The sequence below is a fragment of the Oncorhynchus gorbuscha genome, unplaced genomic scaffold (genome assembly GCF_021184085.1).
Source record: "Oncorhynchus gorbuscha isolate QuinsamMale2020 ecotype Even-year unplaced genomic scaffold, OgorEven_v1.0 Un_scaffold_4708, whole genome shotgun sequence".
Taxonomy (NCBI): Eukaryota; Metazoa; Chordata; class Actinopteri; order Salmoniformes; family Salmonidae; genus Oncorhynchus; species Oncorhynchus gorbuscha.
Genome location: NW_025748671.1, coordinates 1 through 26,824, shown reverse-complemented (window position 1 = coordinate 26,824; position 26,824 = coordinate 1). Strand labels below are relative to the sequence as shown.

The 26,824-nt window shown below is 54.8% G+C and overlaps 1 pseudogene; it reads left to right on the top strand.

The window, feature by feature from the left end:
* LOC124028718 lies at positions 1-25,498 on the top strand (annotated as a pseudogene).
* Positions 25,499-26,824: the final 1,326 nt, after the last annotated feature.

Here is a 26,824-nt window from a genome sequence, read left to right as displayed (position 1 = left end):
ATGGTATCTGCGACTGTAGGCCTAAGTAGAAAATAAAACATTTGGGCAAGTGACCATAATCCTCGGGTAAAAACAGCTTGTGCCTTTTTGAGAGTTTCATCTCAATATCTGATCGTAAATAACATCATCGTTGTTCTCTTCTGTCTTTCCATCTTCATCTCTCAGAGGGAGTTGGTTCAGTGTCTGGAAGCAGGGCTGATATACCGCTGTGCCAAGCAGTGTGTGGTTGCCCTGACAATGTGCACCGTGGAGATGCCTGACATCATGATTAAACTCCTCCCCGCCCTCATCGTCAAGCTGACTCACATCTCGGCAACCGTCGCCATGGCGTCGCCCATGCTGGAATTCCTGTCCAGTGAGAACACACCTTAGTTTACACGCCTGATAGATGGAAGCCAATCAGAGAACAGGATCTGTTTATACAGGAAGCTAGATCAGCCAATGAATGTGTGAAGGATTCTTTGTATTTCACTTCCTAGTTCATGTTAGATGATGTTTACATATGGGGAAACACACCTAATATACCTCACACAGTCATGTTATATACTTTAGTGTCTTTACAGGAAGATTGTTCAGTTGTAGAGTTTAGTGACCCCATTACATCCTTACCTGTTGATGATGGTGCCACATGGCAAGGTTAGATTATTGTCATGCTAACTGTGTGTGTGTGTGTGTGTGTGTGTGTGTGTGTGTGTGTGGTGTAGCTCTGGTGCGGCTGCCACATCTCTATGCTTACTTTGTAGCAGAGCAGTACGTCAGTGTGTTCGCCATCTCCTGCCCTACACCAACCCCTCCAAGTGAGTACCGGATACACACGCTCACACACACGCTCTCTCACTCTGTTTCTCTCTCTCTCTCTACCTCTATCCTTTTCTAACTCCTCTCTGTTTCTCTCTCCCTCCTCTCTCTCCATCCCCCCCCTCTCTCCAGGTTTAACCAGTACATTGTGCCTCTCCAGGTTTAACCAGTACATTGTGCCTCTCCAGGTTTAACCAGTACATTGTGTCTCTCCAGGTTTAACCAGTACATTGTGTCTCTCTCTCCAGGTTTAACCAGTACATTGTGTCTCTCCAGGTTTAACCAGTACATTGTGCCTCTCCAGGTTTAACCAGTACATTGTGCCTCTCCAGGTTTAACCAGTACATTGTGCCTCTCCAGGTTTAACCAGTACATTGTGTCTCTCTCTCCAGGTTTAACCAGTACATTGTGTCTCTCTCTCCAGGTTTAACCAGTACATTGTGTCTCTCTCTCCAGGTTTAACCAGTACATTGTGTCTCTCCAGGTTTAACCAGTACATTGTGTCTCTCCAGGTTTAACCAGTACATTGTGTCTCTCCAGGTTTAACCAGTACATTGTGTCTCTCCAGGTTTAACCAGTACATTGTGTCTCTCCAGGTTTAACCAGTATTGTCTCTCCAGGTTTGTGTCTCTCCAGGTTTAACCAGTACATTGTGTCTCTCCAGGTTTAACCAGTACATTGTGTCGTTGGCTCACCATGTCATCTCCATGTGGTTTATCCGCTGCCGACTCACCTTCAGAAAGGACTTTGTGCAGTACATCACCAAGGTAGGTGGTCTCTGTTTACACGTGTCATAATCTACCTGTTTCCTGAGACATTTTCCTTGTAACTCTCTCTCCCTCCTCTCTCTCTCTCTCTCTCTCTCTCTGCTCTCTCTCTCTGCTCTCTGCTCTCGGGTCTCTGCTCTCTCTATTCTCTCCTCTCTCTCCCTTTCTCTCTCTCCCTCTCTCCCCCTCTCTCTCCCCTCCCCCTCTCTCTCCTCTCTCTCTTTCTCCCCTCTCTCCTCTCCTCTCTCTCCTCGCCTCCTCTCCTCCCTCTCCCTCTCTCTCCTGTCCTCCCCTCCCTCTCTCTCTCCTGTCCTCCCTCTCCCTCTCTCTCCTGTCCTCCCTCTCCTCTCTCTCCTGTCCTCCCTCTCCTCTCTCTCCTGTCCTCCCTCTCCCCTCTCCCCTCTCTCTCCTCTCCCTCTGTTCTCTCCCTCTCTCCTCTCCTCCCTCCTCCCTCTCTCCTCTCCTCCCTCCTCCCCTCTCCTCCCTCTCCTCTCCTCTCCTCCTCCTCCCTCCCCTCTCCTCCCTCCTCCCTCTCCCCTCTCCTCCCTCCTCCCTCCCCTCTCTCTCTCTCTCCTCCCTCCCCTCTCTCTCTCTCTCCTCCCTCCCTCTCTCTCCTCCCTCCCCTCTCTCTCTCTCTCTCTCTCTCTCTCTCTCTCCCTCCCCCTCCCCTCTCTCTCTCTCCTCCCCCTCCCCTCTCTCTCTCTCTCTCCTCCCCCTCTCTCTCTCTCTCTCTCTCTCTCTCTCTCTCTCTCTCTCTCTCCTCTCTCTCTCCTCTCTCTCTCTCTCTCTCTCTCTCTCTCTCTCTCTCTCTCTCTCTCTCCCCTCTCTCTCTCTCTCTCTCTCTCCCTCTCCCTCCCTCTCTCTCTCTCCTCTCTCTCTCTCTCCTCTCCCCTCTCTCTCCTCTCTCTCTCTCTCCCTCCTCTCTCTCTCTCCTCCCTCCTCCCTCTCCTCTCCTCCCTCCTCTCCCTCTCTCTCTCCTCTCTCTCTCCTCCCTCCCTCTCCTCCCCTCCTCTCTCCCTCTCCCCTCTCCTCTCTCCCTCTCTCTCTCCCCTCTCTCTCCCTCTCTCTCCCCTCTCTCTTCCCTCTCTCTCCCCTCTCTCCCCTCTCTCTCTCCCTCTCTCTCTCTCCCCTCTCCTCCCTCCCCCCTCTCTCTCCTCCCTCCTCTCTCTCCTCTCTCCTCTCTCCTCCCTCCCCTCTCTCTCTCTCTCCTCTCCCTCTGTTCTCTCCCTCTCTCTCCTCCCTCTCCCTCTCCTCTCTCTCCTCTCCCTCTGTTCTCTCCCTCTCTCTCCTCCCCTCTCCCCTCTCCTCTCTCTCCTCTCCCTCTCCTCTCTCTCCTCTCCCTCTCTCCTCTCCTCCCTCTCTCTCTCCCCTCTCTCTCTCCTCTCTCCCTCTCCCCTCCTCTCCCTCTCCTCCTCTCCTCCCTCCCTCTCTCTCTCCTCTCCTCTCCTCTCCCCTCCTCCCTCTCCCCTCTCTCTCCCTCTCTCTCCCCTCTCTCTCCCCTCTCTCTCCCCTCTCTCTCCCCTCTCCTCTCCTCTCCCTCTCCCCTCTCTCTCTCTCCCTCTCCCCCTCCTCTCTCCTCCCTCTCCCCTCTCCTCCCTCCCTCTCTCTCCTCTCCTCTCCTGCCTCTCTCTCTCTCCCCTCTCTCTCCTCTCTCTCCCTCTCTCCTCCCCCTCTCTCTCCTCTCCCTCTCCTCTCTCCCCTCCCCTCTCCTTCTCTCCTCTCTCCTCTCCTCCCTCCCCTCTCCTCTCTCCCTCTCCTCTCCTCTCTCCCCCTCCCCTCTCTCTCTCTCCCTCCCCTCTCCTCTCCTCCCTCCCCCTCTCTCCTCCCTCCCTCTCTCCTCTCCTCTCTCCCTCCTCTCCCTCTCCCTCCCTCTCCCCCCTCCTCCCTCCCCTCTCCTCCCTCCTCTCTCCCTCTCCCCTCCTCCTCCTCTCCCTCTCCCTCCTCCCCTCCCCTCTCCTCTCTCCCTCTCCCTCTCCCCTCTCCCTCTCCCCTCTCCTCTCCCTCCCTCTCCCCTCTCCCCTCTCCTCTCCTCTCTCCTCCCTCTCCCTCTCTCTCTCTCCTCCTCTCCTCCCTCCCCCCTCTCCTCCCTCTCCCCTCTCTCTCTCTCCAGGGTCTGCGCTCTAATGCTCTGATGCCGTTCGATGACACCCAGGACACTCAGAGCAGCTTCCGTGCTCGCAGCACCAGCCTCAATGAGAGGCCCAAGAGGTACACACACACTCACACACACACGGCCGGGTCACATGACTGCTCATTGAAGATCTTGTGACCGCATGGCCGCAGGAGGTTGGTGTTGTCAAGCTAACACAGGACTCAGCATGACTGTCGTTGTGGTGTGATGGTTGTTTTGGTTTCCCACAGGTTGCTATGGTGATCATTTCTGTTTTGGTGGTTTGTTTTTGTTGGTAAATATTTTCTGTTGGTTGTTGTTGTCAACTCACGCACATTATTACCACAAGATACACAAAGAGGTGGAGAGAGAGGAGATGGGTCTTTTCTCTTTCTCACTCTGTCTCTCTGTCGTGTCACTGTACTCCTCGCTCTCTCGCTCGCTCTCTCTCGCTCTCTCTCGCTCTCTCTCGCTCTCGCTCTCTCTCGCTCTCTCTCTTCACTCGCTCTCTCTCGCTCTCTCTCTCTCGCTCTCTCTCGCTCTCTCTCGCTCTCTCTCGCTCTCTCTCGCTCTCTCTCGCTCTCTCTCGCTCTCTCTCGCTCTCTCGCTCTCTCGCGCTCTCTCGCTCTCTCTCTCGCTCTCTCTCTCGCTCTCTCTCACTCGCTCTCTCTTGAGATCAAAGGCTTTTTCTCATCAGGGTAGCTGTTTGACTGCAATCTATTAAAGAGATGCTCAGAGAAATAATCTCCAAATAAAATCACATTTATAAAATCTTATAATAAAAGCTAATAATTAAATCAGACACAAGTGACTTCCTGAACCCTGTCCCACCTAAATCCTACCCTCTACCCATAACCAGGCCACCCTAATGGTTCCTTTGGAGTGTCAATCAAAATCCCTAGCTACCCAGCTTGGAATTCCGTCATAATCAAGTCCTGACCTGACTGACATCGTCTAGAATCGCTCTTTTTTAAAATTCTGTGAGCAAGTTGACTTATCCATCAATGTTGACCATGGACTTGGGGCCCACCCCCTCCACTCCCAATCGCTTCCCTTGCTTTTTCTGTGGTGACTTTGGGGAGAAGAGTAGATTCTCTCTCCTTCTTTCTCCTCCTGATTTCCCTCTCTTCTGTTGGCGCTCAAAATGTCACTTCCTGATTTCTTTGTGCCCTCCATGGCAACGCCCATGCTCCCATAGTAACGCACCATAGTAACAAGCACACTCCCATGTTAACTCTCAATAGTAACACATAATAACAACATTCTATTAATAGCCTGTGCTGACCCCCTCCCTCCGTCCCAGACCCCCTAACCCTGCCAGACCCACTAACCCTGTACTGACCCCTCCCTCCGTCCCAGACCCCCTAACCCTGTACGGACCCCCTCCCTCCGTCCCAGACGCCCTAACCCGGTCCTGACCCTCCGCCCCAGACCCCCTAACCCTGCCAGACCCCCTAACCCTGTACTGACCCCCTCCCTCCGCCCCAGACCGCCTAACCCTGCCAGACCCCTAACCCTGTACTGACCCCCTCCCTCCGTCCCACACCCCCTAACCCTGCCACACCCCTAATCCTGCCAGACCCCCTAACCCTGCCAGACCCCCTAACCCTGTACTGACCCTCTCCCTCCGTCCCAGACCCCTAACCCTGTACTGACCCCCTCCCTCCGTCCCAGACCCCCTAACCCTGTACTGACCCCCTCCCTCCGTCCCAGACCCCCTAACCCTGTACTGACCCCCTCCCTCTGCCCCAGACTCCCTAACCCTTTACTGACCCCCTCCCACCGTCCCAGACCCCCTAACCCTGTCCTGACCCTCCCCCACCTTCCCAGATGCCCTGACCCCCTCCCACCGTCCCAGACCCCCTCCCACCATCCCAGACCCCCTAACCCTGTCCTGACCCCCTCCTAACCCTATCCTGACCCCCTAACCCTAACCCCCCTGCCCTGACCCTCCCCCACCGTCCCAGACCCCCTGACCTCCTATGTATACTTACTCTATCTACTGTACCTCTGTGGGAGTTGGAGAGATGCATGTCAGGTGTAAAAACACATCTCAGACAGCTGTATAATATTAACCTGATCGTTGTACCAGGGGCTCTTTTCAGCTTGTAGCTACGTTTCTATAGTAATGAAGGTTTGAAATAAAGCAAAGCAGTGAGGGCATCATTAGACTATTCTCACATTAAACGTGGTTTCTCCTGTAACTTGTCCTCTCTGGTGGTTACAGAATCCAACTATGTCTTCGACTTAGATGGACAGTGTGTCGTAGTATATGAGACCTCTGTGTGTCGTTAGACAGTAGATCACGTGTTGGTGATTTATTGGTTCTTGTGTTTTTAGATCAGCCGTGCTCTCCTCCTCCGACACCTGCTTCATCCAACACATTCCTCTCAGTTGGTTCTGTCATTTGTTGTTGATTTTTGTTTTTAACCTTTAACCTCTTCCTTCCCCCTTGTTGTGTTCATTGGTTTATATTAACCCTCCTCAGGCCGCGCCGATCTCTTCAGTTGGTTGTTTCAGTTGTGTTGATTTGAACCCCTCCTGCTCGGAGTCCATCCTCCTATAACAGATCTCTGTGTCCCAAGTGGCAGCCTATTCCCTTCACAGTGCACTACTTTTGACCCATAGGGTGGTGCACCGTAGAGGGAATAGGTTGCCGTTTTGGGATGCATCCTGAGTCATGGCAACGTCGGCTTCTCCTCTTGCTGCTCAATGTGATGACGTCTCGTTTTCTTTCAGGAGGCGTTTGTGTTTGTTGTGGAAAAGCTGATGCTGTTTTTTCTCCCTGCTGCTCTGTAGTTGTTCCTTCCTTTCTGATAGTTCTGTTCCTATTTGTTCATAGTGTTTTACTGCTGTTCATTTTCTCAACTTGTTTTTGTTTGTTTGTTTTTGTTTACTCTTCGGTTGATTTGACCCCCCCCCCATCCCCTCCTCTGACTGGGTGCTGCGTTGTTGGTGGGGTCGGTGACACCCTGGATCCCTCCATTGCTATTGGCACACTCTCTTTTGCTCATCCCCCTGACCTTCGCCCTCTGACCCTTTGACCTTCGTGCCCCACCCCCTTGCCCGTGTCTCCGTTGGTCACCTGGTGGTCGTTCGGGGCCGTTTCTGACGTGACTGGCGACATATCCTGATTTCTGTTTCCTGTTGGCCGTTACCTCCCTCCCCCCGCCCTCACCTCCCTCGCCCACTCCTACTCTGTCCCTCTTTCCAACACACAATCCCACACACCCCCTTTCCCACACACACCAACCTGCCCTCTACCCCCACCAACCTGTCCCCTACCCCCCACACCTTCCACCCTCCACTCCTGCCACGTTGCCATGGTCCCAGCCTACGGGCAGCCAAAATGGCGAAGGCCCACCACCAGCAGCAGCAGGCGTCAATGGCAGCGGGCGTCGCGGCGAGTACCGGCTCTCCCGTTAAAGAGCTGAGAGATCTGTCGGCCATGGACGCATTCCGCTCCCGAAGCATCAGCGTCTCCGAGCACGCGGTGCGCAGGTAGAGAGCACTCTGGGTAACCAGGAAATAAAACCCAGAAAATAACTTTTCTTGCTTCCGTTGGGGGGAGCCGTCGTCATAAGGACCGGTGGGCGGTTGCCAGGGAAACCTGGGTTGGGTGGCGGTGGCATGCTGGAGGAGGATGTGTTGAGTGGTTCTGGGCTGCAATCGTCATCTTTTTCTTCTTTTTTTTTAAACATTTGAGTGATTTTGTTGCATGCGGTTTGTGCTTTGGAAAACATCTAGATTTCTGTCAATGTTTTCCTGGTAACCCCGTGTTGGCTTCTTTAACTTCTCTGATGCTTTGGTTTGTTATGAATAGTTATTTTTGTTTGTTTTCGGTTGTGGTGTTTGCTGGGTTTTGCTGTGCTGACTGGATTTAATTTACCCCGACTGACTGAATGGCTGGAGAAAAACATGGCCCTACTCCCAGCAGTGTACTGAGACGACAAGACTGACAGCCACTGCTACCAATGATTGGCTTTTCCTCTTCCCTGTGGGAAGGGACTATTGCGTTCTGGGCCAATGAGAAGCCAGTCTTACACACATGCTTTGCATGCTGCCTGTGTAGTTTTCTGTTGCATTGTGTTTGTTTGACCCACAGATGCTCCGTGTTCAGCTTCCTCCGCTGATTTACAACCATCTGTCTGTTTGTGGGATGTTGGGATTCGTTGATTATCTGACTTACAAAATTACGGGAACTTTCCCACAATTCCCAGGTTTTCAAGAAATCCCGGTTGGAAAATTCCTGGATTTCCCGATCATTCCTTCCAGATTCGAGGAATATTCCAATTGGGATGTCTGGGAATTTTGGGGAAAGTTACCAGAATTATGCTACCCCTTATCTATGACAGAGTGACTGACTGAGTTGGGGGTTTTGTGGTGTCTCCAACTGACTCAATGACTCCTGCCATGCACCAATCACTACACATACTTACCTGTGAGAGTGGCTACCTGTGAGAGTGGCTACCTGTGAGAGTGGCTACCTGTGAGAGTGGCTACCTGTGAGAGTGGCTACCTGTGAGAGTGGCTACCTGTGAGAGTGGCTACCTGTGAGAGTGGCTACCTGTGAGAGTGGCTACCTGTGGCTACCTGTGAGGTGGCTACCTGTGAGTGGCTACCTGTGGCTACCTGTGAGAGGGGCTGACTGTGAGAGGGGCTGACTGTGAGAGGGGCTGACTGTGAGAGGGGCTGACTGTGAGAGGGGCTGAGTGAAAAGTGAATCAGACATTGCAGTTGGTGGTGGTTAGATAATGTTTCATAATTTCTCTCTCCATCTGTGTATCTCCAACCCATAGGAGTCCATAGGTTGTTATTGAGCAGTCTGTCAGATGGGGAATTAGTTCAGCTGACACTCAACTAGTCAGCTCTCAAATACTAGCCAGTCTGTTTGTTATCATGGTGACTCGTCATCATGCCAAACAATTTGTCTTGACAATGATCTCCTATGGAATTGGCAAGAGCACAAACTGATCTGGGACCAGGCTACTGAAGTACTAGTTCTAATCCAAATTGTCCCAAGGAGAGGGAAGAACTGATCTGGGACCAGGCTATAAAAGTACCAGGATCGGAGGAAGAAGTGTGTAGTTTACCAGGCCCTGTTACAATCTGTATAACTGTCAGTCCCCCTCCTGACCAGCAGGGTGCAGGAGACGATCACTAGACAGCCTGAGGAGCTTCCCTTTACACACTGATCCAAGACCAGTTTTGTGTTTCCACTCTAATGGTTAGGGATAGGATTGGGGCCAGTTGAGCTGATCCTAGATCTGTGCCTATAAGAAAGTACAGTATTTGGGATTCCTCGAACAGAAGGTCTAACAGACTCGCCTCAGTGTGTGTGACGCCTCAGTGTGTGACTATGGCAACGCCTCAGTGTGTGTGACGCCTCTATGGCAACGCCTCAGTGTGTGACTATGGCAACGCCTCAGTGTGTGACACACAGTGTGTGACACGCCTCAGTGTGTGACTATGGCAACGCCTCACACTGCACGCTGTTCCCTTCATAGTGCACCACCTTTGACCAGAGCCCTATGGGGTTGCCTATGGGCCCTGGTCTAAAGTAGTGCACTGCATAGGGAATAGGGCCCTGGTCTAAAGTAGTGCACTACCATAGGGATTAGGGTGCCATTTGGAACGCGACAACTGACTTGGTGCCTCAGCCGACACCTACTGGCTACAGCTGTTCTGCCTACCTACCACTGGTGGTCTGCTTTTTTACACACACACACACACACACACACACACACACACACACACACACACACACACACACACACACACACACACACACACCTGCTAGCAACAGGGAGTCAACTCTTTTAACTACCATTCAGGTAATCTTTAATTTAATTTGAAGAGTCCCCTTCTCCATGTCCTTCAGTCTGTACCTCTTAACTCCAAAGCAACAGGCAGCTGTTGTTGTTGAGAACATTCAGAGCAGCGTTCAGCTCACAGGTATCATCAGGTTGTCTGTCCTTCATGAGCTCATAAAGGCCTTTGTCTCCAGGTATCATCAGGTTGTCTGTCCTTCAACTCTATTAGTTCTATGAGCTCATAAAGGCCTTTGTCTCAGGTATCATCAGGTTGTCTGTTTAATTTAGTTTTGAATAAAGGCCTTTGTCTCCAGGTATCATCAGGTTGTCTGTCCTTCAGTCTGTACCTCTATTAGTTCTAAGCTCATAAAGGCCTTTGTCTCCAACAGTCTGTCCTTCAGCTAGTTCTATGAGCTTAAAGGCCTTTGTCTCCAGGTATCATCAGGTTGTCTGTCCTTCAGAGCCTCTATTAGTTCTATGAGCTCATAAAGGCCTTTGTCTCCAGGTATCATCAGGTTGTCTGTCCTTCAGTCCGTACCTCTATTAGTTCTATGAGCTCATAAAGGCCTTTGTCTCCAGGTATCATCAGGTTGTCTGTCCTTCAGTCCGTAAAGGCCTTTGTCTCTATTAGTTCTATGAGCTCATAAAGGCCTTTGTCTCCAGGTATCATCAGGTTGTCTGTCCTTCAGTCCGTACCTCTATTAGTTCTATGAGCTCATAAAGGCCTTTGTCTCCAGGTATCATCAGGTTGTCTGTCCTTCAGTCCGTACCTCTATTAGTTCTATGAGCTCATAAAGGCCTTTGTCTCCAGGTATCATCAGGTTGTCTGTCCTTCAATGGAACACCTGTTTAGTTGAACTTCAATACAACACAACTTTTGTCCTTTATTTGTTTGAACACAGAGAGAGAAAGAGAAACACTATCGGACACAGCCACTGCTGCAATGCAGAACTATGTTGAGAAAGAGCTGTCGTTGTGATGGCTGGCTGGATAAACTGATGATGGAATAACACTACGGTCCCTGTCTCATTCAAGAGGCGAATGGCTCAGATAGGAGACTGCCAGAACCCTCTCCCTGCCTCAAGAGGCAGCGTCCTTATGGATTGAGGCACAGCCCAGTAGTAACAGATAGGAGACTGACACAGAACCCTTCCCCTCAGACTGTATGTCGTTGTGCCTCAAGGGTTTTAGGGTCCTGGAAATCACCACGGTCACCGTCCCAGGTGGAACCCCACTTCTCATCCCTGGTCGAAAGTGGAGGCCTATTTAGGGACTAGGTCTCCAGACTTGATCTGAACACTAAACCATGTTCTTAACCGTTCAATATGACCAGGTGAAGGTGAGAATTGCTCCGTCGTGATGTGCTCCCAAACGAGTACCTTAAGGACGGTACCGATCTGGTGATGTAAGGGAAAGATATTCTTTGGTCATTTTGGGGTCATGGCGGTCTGAATCGGTGTCCACCGGAGCAGCTGGGTCAGTGCCACCGGGTCAAGGGTCAATTAAGGGTTGAACACTCTGATTGCTGTGTAAACTGTGCTGCTGGGTTGTGCTGGTCACAAGCTGGGACTTGGTCTGAGTTAGCATTAGCAAAAGCAATACCATTAGCATTAGCCATAGCGATTGGTGTTAGCGATTGGTGTTACATTTACATTACATTTAAGTCATTTAGCAGACGCTCTTATCCAGAGCGACTTACAAATTGGTGCATTCACCTTATGACATCCAGTGGGACAGTCACTTAACAATAGTGCATCTAAAACTTAAGGGGGGTGAGAGGGATTACTTATCCTATCCTAGGTATTCCTTAAAGAGGTGGGGTTTCAGGTGTCTCCGGAAGGTGGTGATTGACTCCGCTGTGTTAGCGATAGCATCAGCCATAACCTCTTGGGAGAGCGAGCTGCAGTGTCTATATGCTTTTGTTCAGAGGTGTCCTATGGACCCTGGTCTAAAGTAGTGCTCTATATAGGGAATAGGATGCCATTTGGCACACAGACAAGACGTTTGTTATATTCTGTTACACAAGACGGACAGAACTGACGTAGGTAGAGGGAAAATAACTCCTAGAGGCACGAGCCACCTACAGGAAGAAGAGGGAATGTTCCTCTTCTCTCGTCTCACACTTGTTCCTTCCTCTAAAGGGCTCAGGTTATGTCATCTCTCCATTAATCTATCATCCCCCCTTTGTATCCCTGCTACTGTCTCAGTGTGTCTCAGGGCTTGAAGGATGCTACTGTCTCAGTGTGTCTCAGGGCTTGAAGGATGCTACTGTCTCAGTGTGTCTCAGGGCTGGAAGGATGCTACTGTCTCAGTGTGTCTCAGGGCTGGAAGGATGCTACTGTCTCAGTGTGTCTCAGGGCTGGAAGGATGCTACTGTCTCAGTGTGTCTCAGGGCTTGAAGGATGCTACTGTCTCAGTGTGTCTCAGGGCTTGAAGGATGCTACTGTCTCAGTGTGTCTCAGGGCTTGAAGGATGCTACTGTCTCAGTGTGTCTCAGGGTCTTGAAGGATGCTACTGTCTCAGTGTGTCTCAGGGCTTGAAGGATGCTACTGTCTCAGTGTGTCTCAGGGCTTGAGATGATGCTCTGTCTCAGGGCTTGAAGGATGCTACTGTCTCAGTGTGTCTCAGGGCTTGAAGGATGCTACTGTCTCAGTGTGTCTCAGGGCTTGAAGGATGCTACTGTCTCAGTGTGTCTCAGGGCTGGAAGGATGCTACTGTCTCAGTGTGTCTCAGGGCTGGAAGGATGCTACTGTCTCAGTGTGTCTCAGGGCTGGAAGGATGCTACTGTCTCAGTGTGTCTCAGGGCTGGAAGGATGCTACTGTCTCAGTGTGTCTCAGGGCTGGAAGGATGCTACTGTCTCAGGGTCTCAGGGCTTGAAGGATGCTACTGTCTCAGTGTGTCTCAGGGCTGGAAGGATGCTACTGTCTCAGTGTGTCTCAGGGCTGGAAGGATGCTACTGTCTCAGTGTGTCTCAGGGCTTGAAGGATGCTACTGTCTCAGTGTGTCTCAGGGCTTGAAGGATGCTACTGTCTCAGTGTGTCTCAGGGCTGGAAGGATGCTACTGTCTCAGTGTCTCAGGGCTTGAAGGATGCTACTGTCTCAGTGTGTCTCAGGGCTGGAAGGATGCTACTGTCTCAGTGTGTCTCAGGGCTGGAAGGATGCTACTGTCTCAGTGTGTCTCAGGGCTGGAAGGATGCTACTGTCTCAGTGTCTCAGGGCTTGAAGACAGACAGACAGGAAGGGAGGGAGACAGACCGACAGGGAGGGAGGGAGACAGGCAGACAGTAAGACAGACAGACAGGCAGTTTGAATGATCTACATTAGTTTAAAACACATACAGTCTCAATATCTAGTATATCATGTAGACGTGTGGACATGGAGGCTGAAAGTATCTGTTTACTCCATAAGATTACTTCCTAACTACTTCCTGTTGTAGTTTGGACGTTGTTTGTCTGAACTCTCGGTTCCTACGTCAAACCCGTTCCCTGTGGCGATGTCACTCCCCTTGAAGACCGGTATGACTTGTCCTACAGTGTTCCGTTAGAGGTGTTCTGTTTCCCCTGGTGGTGGTTACCGTGGTTACCGGGATGCGATGGGGGGTCTCCAGGAAGGAATGCTGAAGGGAGATGTAGACCAGGTTGGATATTACGGTACATCAGTTCCCCCGGGCCCTCAGTTCTGAGCAGCGTGTTGTTCTAGTGTTCTCTCTCTCCTTCAACATAAAAGTGCCTGGTCTTCTTCTATCTCTGACACCAGCTGTGGTTCCCGGGCCTTTGTAGAAGAGACACCCTGTCAGCAGTAAGCACTTCACATCCACAGAGGGAATGGATGACGGATCATTTCAAGCGCCCAGGCTGCCGCTACAGTTACTTATACCAAGTCCCAGCTTGTTTGTGTGTGTGGGAGAGAGAGATTGGCTCGTCTGTGTTTGTACATCAGCGGTGTACACCTGAGAGAAAGATAGTCAGGACACACAGACAGCAGGACAGTGAGTAGTTGGGTTCATCCATCCCCAGAGACACTACCATTACTATCACCATGTGACATCATGTGTTTGTGTGTTCCATCACAGGTCTGTGTTGGACTGATGCTCAGATGTGTGTATCTCAGTGTGTGCGTGTGCGTGTGGGTTGCGTGTGTGTGGGTTACCGTGTGTGTGGGTTACCGTGTGTGTGGGTGTGTGTGTGTGGGTTACCGTGTGTGTGGGTGTGTGTGTGTGTGGAGGCTGCTGAGGGGAGGACGGCTCATAATATTGTCTGGAAGGGAGTTGTTGTAATGGTATCAGAGGTTATTTATATTTAGAAGGTGTTTTGATTCCATTCACTCCGTTCCAGCCGTCATTATGAGCCTTCCTTCCCTCAGCAGCCTCCACTGGTGTGTGTGTCTCTCTGACACCCTTATCTGGCACCCCACTCTGACACCCTTATCTGGCACCCTCTCTGACACCCCTCTCTGACACCCTTATCTGGCACCCTTATCCCCCTCTGACACCCTTATCTGTCAACCTTATCTGACACCCTCTCTGGCACCCCCTGGCTGTAGGATGCACACCTCCAGCACCACATGTAGTCTGGGTTCTTCTGACGAGAACACTGTGAGCCAGGCAGACGATGGGTTAAAGACCGTCCACCTGGAGTTAACGGAGACCTGTCTGGACATGATGGCTCGATACGTCTTCTCCAACTTCTCAGCGCTGCCCAAGAGGTACGGACGGACGGGGGGTTGACCACGGGATATTTTCTGCCTTTATTAGTGACCTCGTGGGTCTTCACTCTAGTCTTCATTATTCACCCAATCACAACGGGGGGAAAGGACACGAGGTCTTCTATGATTATCAACTGCCATAAGCCCTCTGAACGAAGTGACCTTGACTTGACCCCTGACCCTTAACCTTTGCCAGGTCTCCTATAGCAGAGTTCCTTCTTGCGGGGGGTCGCAGTATGACCTGGCTGGTGGGTAACAAGCTGATCACCATAACGACCAGTGGTGGGGTCAGGAGCCAGGCCCTACTGGGAATGGACATGGCTGAGAGGCTGGGAGGAGGGGGAGAGATGACCAGGTAACCACACACACACACACACCCACACACACACACACGGTAACCCACACACACACACACGGTAACCCACACACACACACACGGTAACCCACACACACACACACACACACACGGTAACCCACACACACACACACACACACACACACACACACACACGATAACCCACACACACACACACACACGGTAACACACACACACACACACACACACACACACACACGGTACACACACACACACACACACACACGGTAACACACACACACACACACACACACACACACACACACACACACACACACGGTAACACACACACGGTAACACACACACACACGGTAACACACACACGGTAACACACACACACACACACACACACACACACACACACACACACACACACGGTAACCCACACACACACACACACACACGGTAACACACACACACGGTAACACACACACACACACACACACACACACACACACACACGGTAACACACACACACACACACACGGTAACACACACACACACACACACGGTAACACACACACACACACACGGTAACCCACACACACACACACACACACGGTAACACACACACACACACACGGTAACACACACACACACACACACACACACACGGTAACACACACACACACACACGGTAACACACACACACACACACGGTAACACACACACACACACACGGTAACACACACACACACACACGGTAACACACGGTAACCCACACACACCCACACACACACACACACACGGTAACACACACACACACACGGTAACACACACACACACACACACACACACACACACGGTAACACACACACACACACACACACACGGTAACACACACACACACACACGGTAACACACACACACACACACGGTAACACACACACACACACACACACACACACACACACACACACACACACACACACACACACACACACGGTAACCCACACACACACACACACACGGTAACCCACACACACACGGTAACCCACACACACACACACACACGGTAACACACACACACACACGGTCACACACACACTTCACACACACGTAACACACACACACACACACACACAGACCAACACACACACACACACTGGACGGTCCCACACCAGTCAACAGCACAACGGTAGCCACACACACAGACACGATCCACACACACACACACACACACACACACACACACACACACACACACACTGTCAGTAATATCCGGTCTCTCTCCTGCCCCCTGTAGGTCAGACCCCTTCCTTCACACCCGTCAGACCAAAGAGGCTCCGGCCAAACTGGAGTCCCAGTCCAGTCAACAGCTCAACAGAGCCTCACGCATCAGAGTACGATCCATGTCAGGTAGGAAGATGAGGAACTCTCTCACTCTCTATCCTTCTCTCTCTCTGTCTCTCACTCTCTATCCTTCTCTCTCTCTACTGTCATCAGATACGATCCATGTAAGGTAGGAAGAGGAGGAACTCTCTCACTCTCTATCCTTCTCTCTCTGTCTCTATCCTATCTTCTCTCTCTCTACTGTCATCAGAGTACGATCCATGTCAGGTAGGAAGATGAGGAACTCTCTCTGTCTCTCACTCTCTATCCTTCTCTCTCTCTACTGTCATCAGAGTACGATCCATGTAAGGTAGGAAGAGGAGGAACTCTCTCACTCTCTATCCTTCTCTCTCTCTGTCTCTCACTCTCTATCCTTCTCTCTCTCTACTGTCATCAGAGTACGATCCATGTAAGGTAGGAAGGAGGATGTTCTCTCTATCCTTTCTCTCTCTGTCTCTATTCTATACTCTCTACTGTCATCAGAGTACGATCCATTCCAAGGTAGGAAGATGATTAATATTGACTCTCTATCCTTCTCCTCTCTACTGTCTTCTGGGAAGGCGATCCACTAGATGTAGGAAGGGGATTGCTCTATCTAGCTATCTATTCTCCACTACATGATCTGGGAAGGCATCTCATTCCAAAATGTTGGGCATTAATATTGAGTTAACAGCCTCCACTCTTCTAGGAAGGCTTTCCACTAGATGTTGGGCACATTACTGCTATAACAGCCTCCACTCTTCTGGGAAGGCTTTCCACTAGATGTTGGAACATTACTGCTATAACAGCCTCCACTCTTCTGGGAAGGCTTTCCACTAGATGTTGGAACATTACTGCTATAACAGCTTCCACTCTTCTGGGAAGGCTTTCCACTAGATGTTGGAACATTACTGCTATAACAGCCTCCACTCTTCTGGGAAGGCTTTCCACTAGATGTTGGAACATTACTGCTATAACAGCCTCCACTCTTCTGGGAAGGCTTTCCACTAGATGTTGGAACATTGCTGCTATAACAGCCTCCACTCTTCTGGGAAGGCTTTCCACTAGATGTTGGAACATTACTGCTATAACAGCCTCCACTCTTCTGGGAAGGCTTTCCACTAGATGTTGGAACATTACTGCTATAACAGCCTCCACTCTTCTGGGAAGGCTCTCCACTAGATGTTGGAACATTGCTGCAGGGACTTACTTCCATTCAGCCTCGAGCATTAGTGAGGTCAGACACTGATGTTATGAGATTTAGGCCTGGCTCGCAGTTGGTGTTCCAATTCGTCCTAAAGGTGTTTGATGGGGTTGAGGTCAGGGCTTTGTGCAGGCCAGTCAAGTTCTTCCACACCAACCTTGTCAAACCATTTCTGCATGGATCTCGCTTTGTGCACAGGGGCGTTGTCATGCTGAAACAGGAAAGGGCCTTCCCCAAACTATTACCACAATGTTGGAAGCACAGAATCCTCTAGAATGTCAGTGTATGCTGTACTGTAAAGATTTCCCTTCACTGGAGCGAAGGGGCCTAGCCCGAACCATGAAAAACAGTCCCAGAAAACAGCCCCCTCCACCAAACTTTACAGTTGGCACTATGCATTGGGGCAGGTAGCGTTTTCCTGTCATCCACCAAACCCAGATTTGTCCGTCGAAGTGATTCATCACTCCAGAGAATGTGTTTCTACTGCTCCAGAGTCCAATGGTGGACACCACTCCAGCCGCCGCTTGGCATTGCGCATGGTGATCTTAGACTTGTGTGCGGCTGCTCGGCCATGGAAAACCATTTCATGAAGCTCCCAACGAACAGTGCTTGTGCTGAGTTTGCTTCCAGAGGCAGTTTGGAACTCAGAAATGAGTGTTGCATCTGAGGACAGCACTCGGCGGTCCCGTTCTTTAAGCTTGTGTGGCCTACCACTTCGCTGAGCCGTTGTTGCTCCTAGACGTTTTCACTTCACAATAACCGCACTTACGGCTGACCGGGGCAGCTCTACAGGGCAGAAATTTGATGAACTGACTCGTTGGAAAGGTGGCATCCTATGATGGTGCCACGTAAGTCACTAAGCTTTTCAGTAAGGCCATTCTACTGCCAATGTTTGTCTATGGAGATTGCATGGCTGTGTGAGGAATAATGTTCTGGGGCAACGGGTGTGGCTGAAATAGCTGAATCCACTAATCTGAAGGGGTGTCTCTATCTCTCCTTCGTTCCATGTAAGGTAGGGATGGTGATATGTCACTAATTCCTCCTTCTCTCCGCCCCCCCCTCAGGTGGCCATGCCCTCCGTGCAGGTCCAGCCCAGAGCCTCAGCCCCCTGGTCTCACCCTCTGAGGGGGAGAGCTGTGTGGTGTCCCCTCTCTCCCCCTCCTCCTCCTCCGGCCCCTGTCTGGATGGCCTGGAGCCCCCTCTCCTTCCCCTGTGCCCCCCTAAGGACCCCCTCAAAGACAAGCCCAGCCTGGCAGAGTTCCTGCCCGTTCTGACCCAGGGATGGGCCGAGATCTTCATACGCAGACCCTCAGGTAAACACGTACACACACACACACACACACACACACACACACACACACACACACACACACACACACACACACACACACACACACACACACACACACACACACACACACACACACACCTGTTGAATAACTTCCTCTTCATCTGTTTCGGAAGATACAGATTATTTTCTCTCTTCCTCCTCTGACCTGACTAATTCAAATCACATCAAATGTATTTATATAGCCCTTGGTACATCAGCTGATATCTCAAAGTGCTGTACAGAAACCCAGCCTAAAACCCCAAACAGCAAGCAATGCAGGTGTAGAAGCACGGTAGCTAGGAAAAACACCCTAGAAAGGCCAAAACCGAGGAAGAAACCTAGAGAGGAACCAGGCTCTGAGGGGTGGCCAGTCCTTTTCTGGCTGTGCCGGGTGGAGATTATAACAGAACATGGCCAAGATGTTCAAATGTTCATAAATGACCAGCATGGTCGAATAATAGTAATCACAGTGGTTGTCGAGGGTGCAAGGTCAGCACGGCCAGGTGGACTGGGGACAGCAAGGAGTCGTCAGGCCAGGTAGTCCTAGGGCTCAGGTCCTCCGAGAGAGAGAAAGAAAATTAAATTCACACAGGACACCGGATTGGACAGGAGAAGTACTCCAGATATAACAGACTGACCCGAGCCCCCCAACACATAAACTACTGCTGCATAAATACTGGAGGCTGAGACAGGAGGGGTCAGGAGACATTGTGGCCCCATCCAATGATAACCCCTGACAGGGGTAAGCAGGAAGGATATAACCCCACCCACTTTTCCAAAGCACAGCCCCCACACCACTAGAAGGATATCTTCAACCACCAACTTTCCATCCTGAGACAAGGCCGAGTATAGCCCACAAAGATCTCCGCCACGGCACAACCCAAGGGTGGGGGCGCCAACCCAGACAGGAAGATCACATCAGTGACTCAACCCACTCAAGTGACACACCCCTATGGTTAATTGGTTCATTCCTAACAGTCTAAGTCATTGGAGGTGGGGGGTGCTAAGCTGACATATGGAATGGTTTTATGATGTCATACTGTGGATCATTTAGCTATTTGGACCCCGTTTACGTGATAAGACCGATTTTCACTTAAACTGACTGATTTTGATGGGGATTTTGTGATGTGACTTAGATTGACCCACCGGGGCATCAGTGGACTCCAGGGGGGTAATTGACTTCTCTCCGGTCCAGGTAACACCAGCTGGTTGATGTGTCTGGAGAACCCTCCCAGTCCCTTCTCCTCTGAGCTGGGTAACATGCCTCTCCAGGAGCTGTCCTCTGTCCTCATGGCCATGGAGGGGGTCAAGGAGCCCCCCACCCAGACTGCCAGCGCCCCCGCCAGCACAGCCACCCCTGCCCCGACTCCCGTAGCCCTTAACCCCCCTGGACCCATCCAAGGGGGCAAGCCTGGACTCATTCAGCGCTCTAACACAGGTGAGGAGGGAGAGGGGGGGGGTGTAGTGGTGTGTTGGATATTATAAGTGTGTGTTGATGGGAGGGGTCAGTGTGTGTTGGTGGGAGGGGTCAGTGTGTGTTGGTGGGAGGGGTCAGTGTGTGTTGGTGGGACAGTGTGTGGTCAGTGTGTGTTGGTGAGGGGACAGTGTGTGTTGGTGGGAGGGTCAGTGTGTGTTGGTGGGAGGGGTCAGTGTGTGTTGGTGGAGGGGTCAGTGTGTGTTGGTGGGAGGGGACAGTGTGTGTTGGTGGGAGGGGACAGTGTGTGTTGGTGGGAGGGGACAGTGTGTGTTGGTGGGAGGGACAGTGTGTGTTGGTGGAGGGGACAGTGTTGGTGGGAGAGGACAGTGTGTGTTGGTGGGAGAGGACAGTGTGTGTTGGTGGGAGGGGACAGTGTGTGTTGGTGGGAGGGGACAGTGTGTGTTGGTGGGAGGGGACAGTGTGTGTTGGTGGGAGGGGACAGTGTGTGTTGGTGGGAGGGGACAGTGTGTGTTGGTGGGAGGGACCAGTACAGCTCCCCAGTCGCCACCCGGCGCAGCTCCCCAGTCGCCACCCGGCGCAGCTCCCCAGTCGCCACCCGGCGCAGCTCCCCAGTCGCCACCCGGCGCAGCTCCCCAGTCGCCACCCGGCGCAGCTCCCCAGTCGCCACCCGGCGCAGCTCCCCAGTCGCCACCCGGCGCAGCTCCCCAGTCGCCACCCGGCGCAGCTCCCCAGTCGCCACCCGGCGCAGCTCCCCAGTCGCCACCCGGCGCAGCTCCCCAGTCGCCACCCGGCGCAGCTCCCCAGTCGCCACCCGGCGCAGCTCCCCAGTCACCACCCAGCACAGCTCCCCATTCACCACCCAGCACAGCTCCCCATTCACCACCCAGCACAGATCCCCAGTCCAGCTCCCCAGTCACCACCCAGTCCAGCTCCCCAGTCACCACCCAGTCCAGCTCCCCAGTCACCACCCAGTACAGCTCCCCAGTCACCACCCAGTACAGCTCACCAGTACAGCTCCCCAGTCACCACCCAGTACAGCTCACCAGTACAGCTCCCCAGTCACCACCCAGTACAGATCCCCAGTACAGCTCCCCAGTCACCACCCGGCACAGCTCCCTATTCACCACCCGGCACAGCTCCCCATTCACCACCCGGCACAGCTCCCCAGTCACCACCCGGCACAGCTCCCCGGTCACCACCCGGCACAGCTCCCCGGTCACCACCCGGCACAGCTCCCCAGTCACCACCCGGTACAGCTCCCCAGTCACCACCCGGTACAGCTCCCCAGTACAGATCCCCAGTACAGCTCCCCAGTCACCACCCAGTACAGATCCCCAGTCACCACCCAGCACAGCTCACCAGTACAGCTCCCCAGTCACCACCCAGTACAGCTCACCAGTACAGATCCCCAGTACAGCTCCCCAGCCACTACCCAGTACAGCTCATCAGTACAGCTCCCCAGTCACCACCCAGTACAGATCCCCAGTCACCACCCAGCACAGCTCCCCATTCACCACCCGGCACAGCTCCCCAGTCACCACCCGGTACAGCTCCCCAGCACCACCCGGTACAGCTCCCCAGTCACCACCCGGTACAGCTCCCCAGTCACCACCCGGTACAGCTCCCCAGTCACCACCCGGTACAGCTCCCCAGTCACCACCCGGTACAGCTCCCCAGTCACCACCCGGTACAGCTCCCCAGTCACCACCCAGTACAGCTTACCAGTACAGCTCCCCAGTACAGCTCCCCAGCCACTACCCAGTACAGCTCATCAGTACAGCTCCCCAGTCACCACCCAGCACAGATCCCCAGTCACCACCCAGCACAGCTCCCCAGTCACCACCCAGCACAGATCCCCAGTCCAGCTCCCCAGTCACCACCCAGTCCAGCTCCCCAGTCACCACCCAGTCCAGCTCCCCAGTCACCACCCAGTACAGCTCCCCAGTCACCACCCAGTACAGCTCCCCAGTCACCACCCCGTACAGCTCACCAGTACAGCTCCCCAGTCACCACCCAGTACAGATCCCCAGTACAGCTCCCCAGTCACCACCCAGCACAGCTCCCTATTCACCACCCGGCACAGCTCCCCAGTCACCACCCGGCACAGCTCCCCAGTCACCACCCGGCACAGCTCCCCAGGCACCACCCGGCACAGCTCCCCAGTCACCACCCGGCACAGCTCCCCAGTCGCCACCCGGCACAGCTCCCCAGTCGCCACCCGGCACAGCTCCCCAGTCGCCACCCGATACAGATCCCCAGTCACCACCCAGTACAGCTTACCAGTACAGCTCCCCAGTACAGCTCATCAGTACAGCTCCCCAGTCACCACCCAGCACAGATCCCCAGTCACCACCCAGCACAGCTCCCCATTCACCACCCAGCACAGCTCCCCATTCACCACCCAGCACAGATCCCCAGTCCAGCTCCCCAGTCACCACCCAGTCCAGCTCCCCAGTCACCACCCAGTCCAGCTCCCCAGTCACCACCCAGTACAGCTCCCCAGTCACCACCCAGTACAGCTCACCAGTACAGCTCCCCAGTCACCACCCCGTACAGCTCACCAGTACAGCTCCCCAGTCACCACCCAGTACAGATCCCCAGTACAGCTCCCCAGTCACCACCCGGCACAGCTCCCTATTCACCACCCGGCACAGCTCCCCATTCACCACCCGGCACAGCTCCCCAGTCACCACCCGGCACAGCTCCCCAGGCACCACCCGGCACAGCTCCCCGGTCACCACCCGGCACAGCTCCCCAGTCACCACCCGGTACAGCTCCCCAGTCACCACCCGGTACAGCTCCCCAGTCACCACCCGGTACAGCTCCCCAGTCACCACCCAGTACAGATCCCCAGTCACCACCCAGCACAGCTCACCAGTACAGCTCCCCAGTCACCACCCAGTACAGCTCACCAGTACAGATCCCCAGTACAGCTCCCCAGCCACTACCCAGTACAGCTCATCAGTACAGCTCCCCAGTCACCACCCAGTACAGATCCCCAGTCACCACCCAGCACAGCTCCCCATTCACCACCCGGCACAGCTCCCCAGTCACCACCCGGTACAGCTCCCCAGCACCACCCGGTACAGCTCCCCAGTCACCACCCGGTACAGCTCCCCAGTCACCACCCGGTACAGCTCCCCAGTCACCACCCGGTACAGCTCCCCAGTCACCACCCAGTACAGCTTACCAGTACAGCTCCCCAGTACAGCTCCCCAGCCACTACCCAGTACAGCTCATCAGTACAGCTCCCCAGTCACCACCCAGCACAGATCCCCAGTCACCACCCAGCACAGCTCCCCATTCACCACCCAGCACAGATCCCCAGTCCAGCTCCCCAGTCACCACCCAGTCCAGCTCCCCAGTCACCACCCAGTCCAGCTCCCCAGTCACCACCCAGTACAGCTCCCCAGTCACCACCCAGTACAGCTCCCCAGTCACCACCCCGTACAGCTCACCAGTACAGCTCCCCAGTCACCACCCAGTACAGATCCCCAGTACAGCTCCCCAGTCACCACCCAGCACAGCTCCCTATTCACCACCCGGCACAGCTCCCCAGTCACCACCCGGCACAGCTCCCCAGTCACCACCCGGCACAGCTCCCCAGGCACCACCCGGCACAGCTCCCCAGTCACCACCCGGCACAGCTCCCCAGTCGCCACCCGGCACAGCTCCCCAGTCGCCACCCGGCACAGCTCCCCAGTCGCCACCCTATACAGATCCCCAGTCGCCACCCGGTACAGATCCCCAGTCGCCACCCGGTACAGATCCCCAGTCGCCACCCGGTACAGATCCCCAGTCGCCACCCGGTACAGATCCCCAGTCGCCACCCGGTACAGATCCCCAGTCGCCACCCGGTACAGATCCCCAGTCGCCACCGGTACAGATCCCCAGTCGCCACCCGGTACAGATCCCCAGTCGCCACCCGGTACAGATCCCCAGTCGCCACCCGGTACAGATCCCCAGTCACCACCCGGTACAGATCCCCAGTCACCACCCGGTACAGATCCCCAGTCACCACCCGGTACAGATCCCCAGTCACCACCCGGTACAGATCCCCAGTCACCACCCGGTACAGCTCCCCAGTCACCACCGGTACAGCTCCCCAGTCACCACCCGGTACAGCTCCCCAGTCACCACCGGTACAGCTCCCCAGTCACCACCGGTACAGCTCCCCAGTCACCACCGGTACAGCTCCCCAGTCACCACCGGTACAGCTCCCCAGTCACCACCCGGTACAGCTCCCCAGTCACCACCCGGTACAGCTCCCCAGTCACCACCCGGTACAGCTCCCCAGTCACCACCCGGTACAGCTCCCCAGTCACCACCCGGTACAGCTCCCCAGTACAGATCCCCAGTACAGCTCACCAGTACAGATCCCCAGTACAGCTCCCCAGTCACCACCCGGTACAGCTCCCCAGTCACCACCCGGTACAGCTCCCCAGTCACCACCCGGTACAGCTCCCCAGTCACCACCCGGTACAGCTCCCCAGTCACCACCCGGTACAGCTCCCCAGTCACCACCCAGTACAGATCCCCAGTACAGCTCCCCAGTACAGATCCCCAGTACAGCTCACCAGTACAGATCCCCAGTACAGCTCCCCAGTCACCACCCAGTACAGATCCCCAGTCACCACCCAGCACAGCTCACCAGTACAGCTCCCCAGTCACCACCCAGTACAGCTCACCAGTACAGATCCCCAGTACAGCTCCCCAGCCACTACCCAGTACAGCTCATCAGTACAGCTCCCCAGTCACCACCCAGTACAGATCCCCAGTCACCACCCGGCACAGCTCCCCATTCACCACCCGGCACAGATCCCCAGTCACCACCCGGCACAGCTCCCCGGTCACCACCCGGTACAGCTCCCCGGTCACCACCCGGTACAGCTCCCCAGTCACCACCCGGTACAGCTCCCCAGTCACCACCCGGTACAGCTCCCCAGTCACCACCCGGTACAGCTCCCCAGTCACCACCCGGTACAGCTCCCCAGTCACCACCCGGTACAGCTCCCCAGTCACCACCCGGTACAGATCCCCAGTCACCACCCGGTACAGATCCCCAGTCACCACCCGGTACAGATCCCCAGTCACCACCCAGTACAGCTCACCAGTACAGCTCCCCAGTCACCACCCAGTACAGCTCACCAGTACAGATCCCCAGTACAGCTCCCCAGTCACTACCCAGTACAGCTCACCAGTACAGCTCCCCAGTCACCACCCAGTACAGATCCCCAGTCACCACCCAGCACAGCTCCCCATTCACCACCCAGCACAGATCCCAGTACAGCTCCCCAGCCACTACCCAGTACAGCTCACCAGTACAGCTCCCCATTCACCACCCGGCGCAGCTCCCCATTCACCACCCGGCGCAGCTCCCCATTCACCACCCGGCGCAGCTCCCCATTCACCACCCGGCGCAGCTCCCCAGCCACCACCCGGCGCAGCTCCCCATTCACCACCCGGCGCAGCTCCCCAGCCACCACCCGGCGCAGCTCCCCAGCCACCACCCGGCGCATCTCCCCAGCCACCACCCGGCGCATCTCCCCAGCCACCACCCGGCGCATCTCCCCAGCCACCACCCGGCGCATCTCCCCAGCCACCACCCGGCGCATCTCCCCAGCCACCACCCGGCGCATCTCCCCAGTCACCACCCGGCGCATCTCCCCAGTCACCACCCGGCGCATCTCCCCAGTCACCACCCGGCGCAGCTCCCCAGTCACCACCCGGCGCAGCTCCCCAGTCACCACCCGGCGCAGCTCCCCAGTCACCACCCGGCGCAGCTCCCCAGTGACCACCCGGCGCAGCTCCCCAGTCACCACCCGGCACAGCTCCCCAGTCACCACCCGGCACAGCTCCCCAGTCACCACCCGGCACAGCTCCCCAGTCACCACCCGGCACAGCTCCCCAGTCACCACCCCAGTACAGCTCCCCAGTCACCACCCCGTATAGCTCCCCAGCCACCCCCAGTACAGCTCCCCAGCCACCCCCAGTACAGCTCCCCAGCCACCCCCAGTACAGCTCCCCAGTACAGCTCCCCAGCCACCCCCAGTACAGCTCCCCAGCCACCCCCAGTACAGCTCCCCAGCCACAGCTCCCCAGCCACAGCTCCCCACTACAGCTCCCCAGCCACAGCTCCCCACTACAGCTCCCCACTACAGCTCCCCACTACAGCTCCCCAGTCACCACCCAGTACAGCTCCCCAGTACAGCTCCCCAGTACAGCTCCCCAGTACAGCTCCCCAGTACAGCTCCCCAGTACAGCTCCCCAGTACCACCACCCAGTACAGCTCCCCAGTACAGCTCCCCAGTCACCACCCAGTACAGCTCCCCAGTACAGCTCCCCAGTCACCACCCAGTACAGCTCCCCAGTACAGCTCTCCAGTCACCACCCAGTACAGCTCCCCAGTACAGCTCCCCAGTCACCACCCAGTACAGCTCCCCAGTCACCACCCAGTACAGCTCACCAGTACAGCTCCCCAGTCACCACCCAGTACTGCTCCCCAGCCACCCCCAGTACAGCTCCCCAGCCACAGCTCCCCAGCCACAGCTCCCCAGCCACAGCTCCCCAGCCACAGCTCCCCAGCCACAGCTCCCCAGCCACAGCTCCCCAGCCACAGCTCCCCAGTCACCACCCAGTACAGCTCCCCAGTACAGCTCCCCAGTCACCACCCAGTACAGCTCCCCAGTACAGCTCCCCAGTCACCACCCAGTACAGCTCCCCAGTCACCACCCAGTACAGCTCCCCAGTCACCACTCCAGTCACCACCCAGTACAGCTCCCCAGTACAGCTCCCCAGTACAGCTCCCCAGTACAGCTCCCCAGTACAGCTCCCCAGTACAGCAGTCACCACCAGCCCCCAGTACAGCTCCCCAGTACAGCTCCCCAGTCACCCCAGTACAGCTCACCACCCCAGTACAGCTCCCCAGTCCCCAGTACAGCTCCCCAGTCACCACCCAGTACAGCTCCCCAG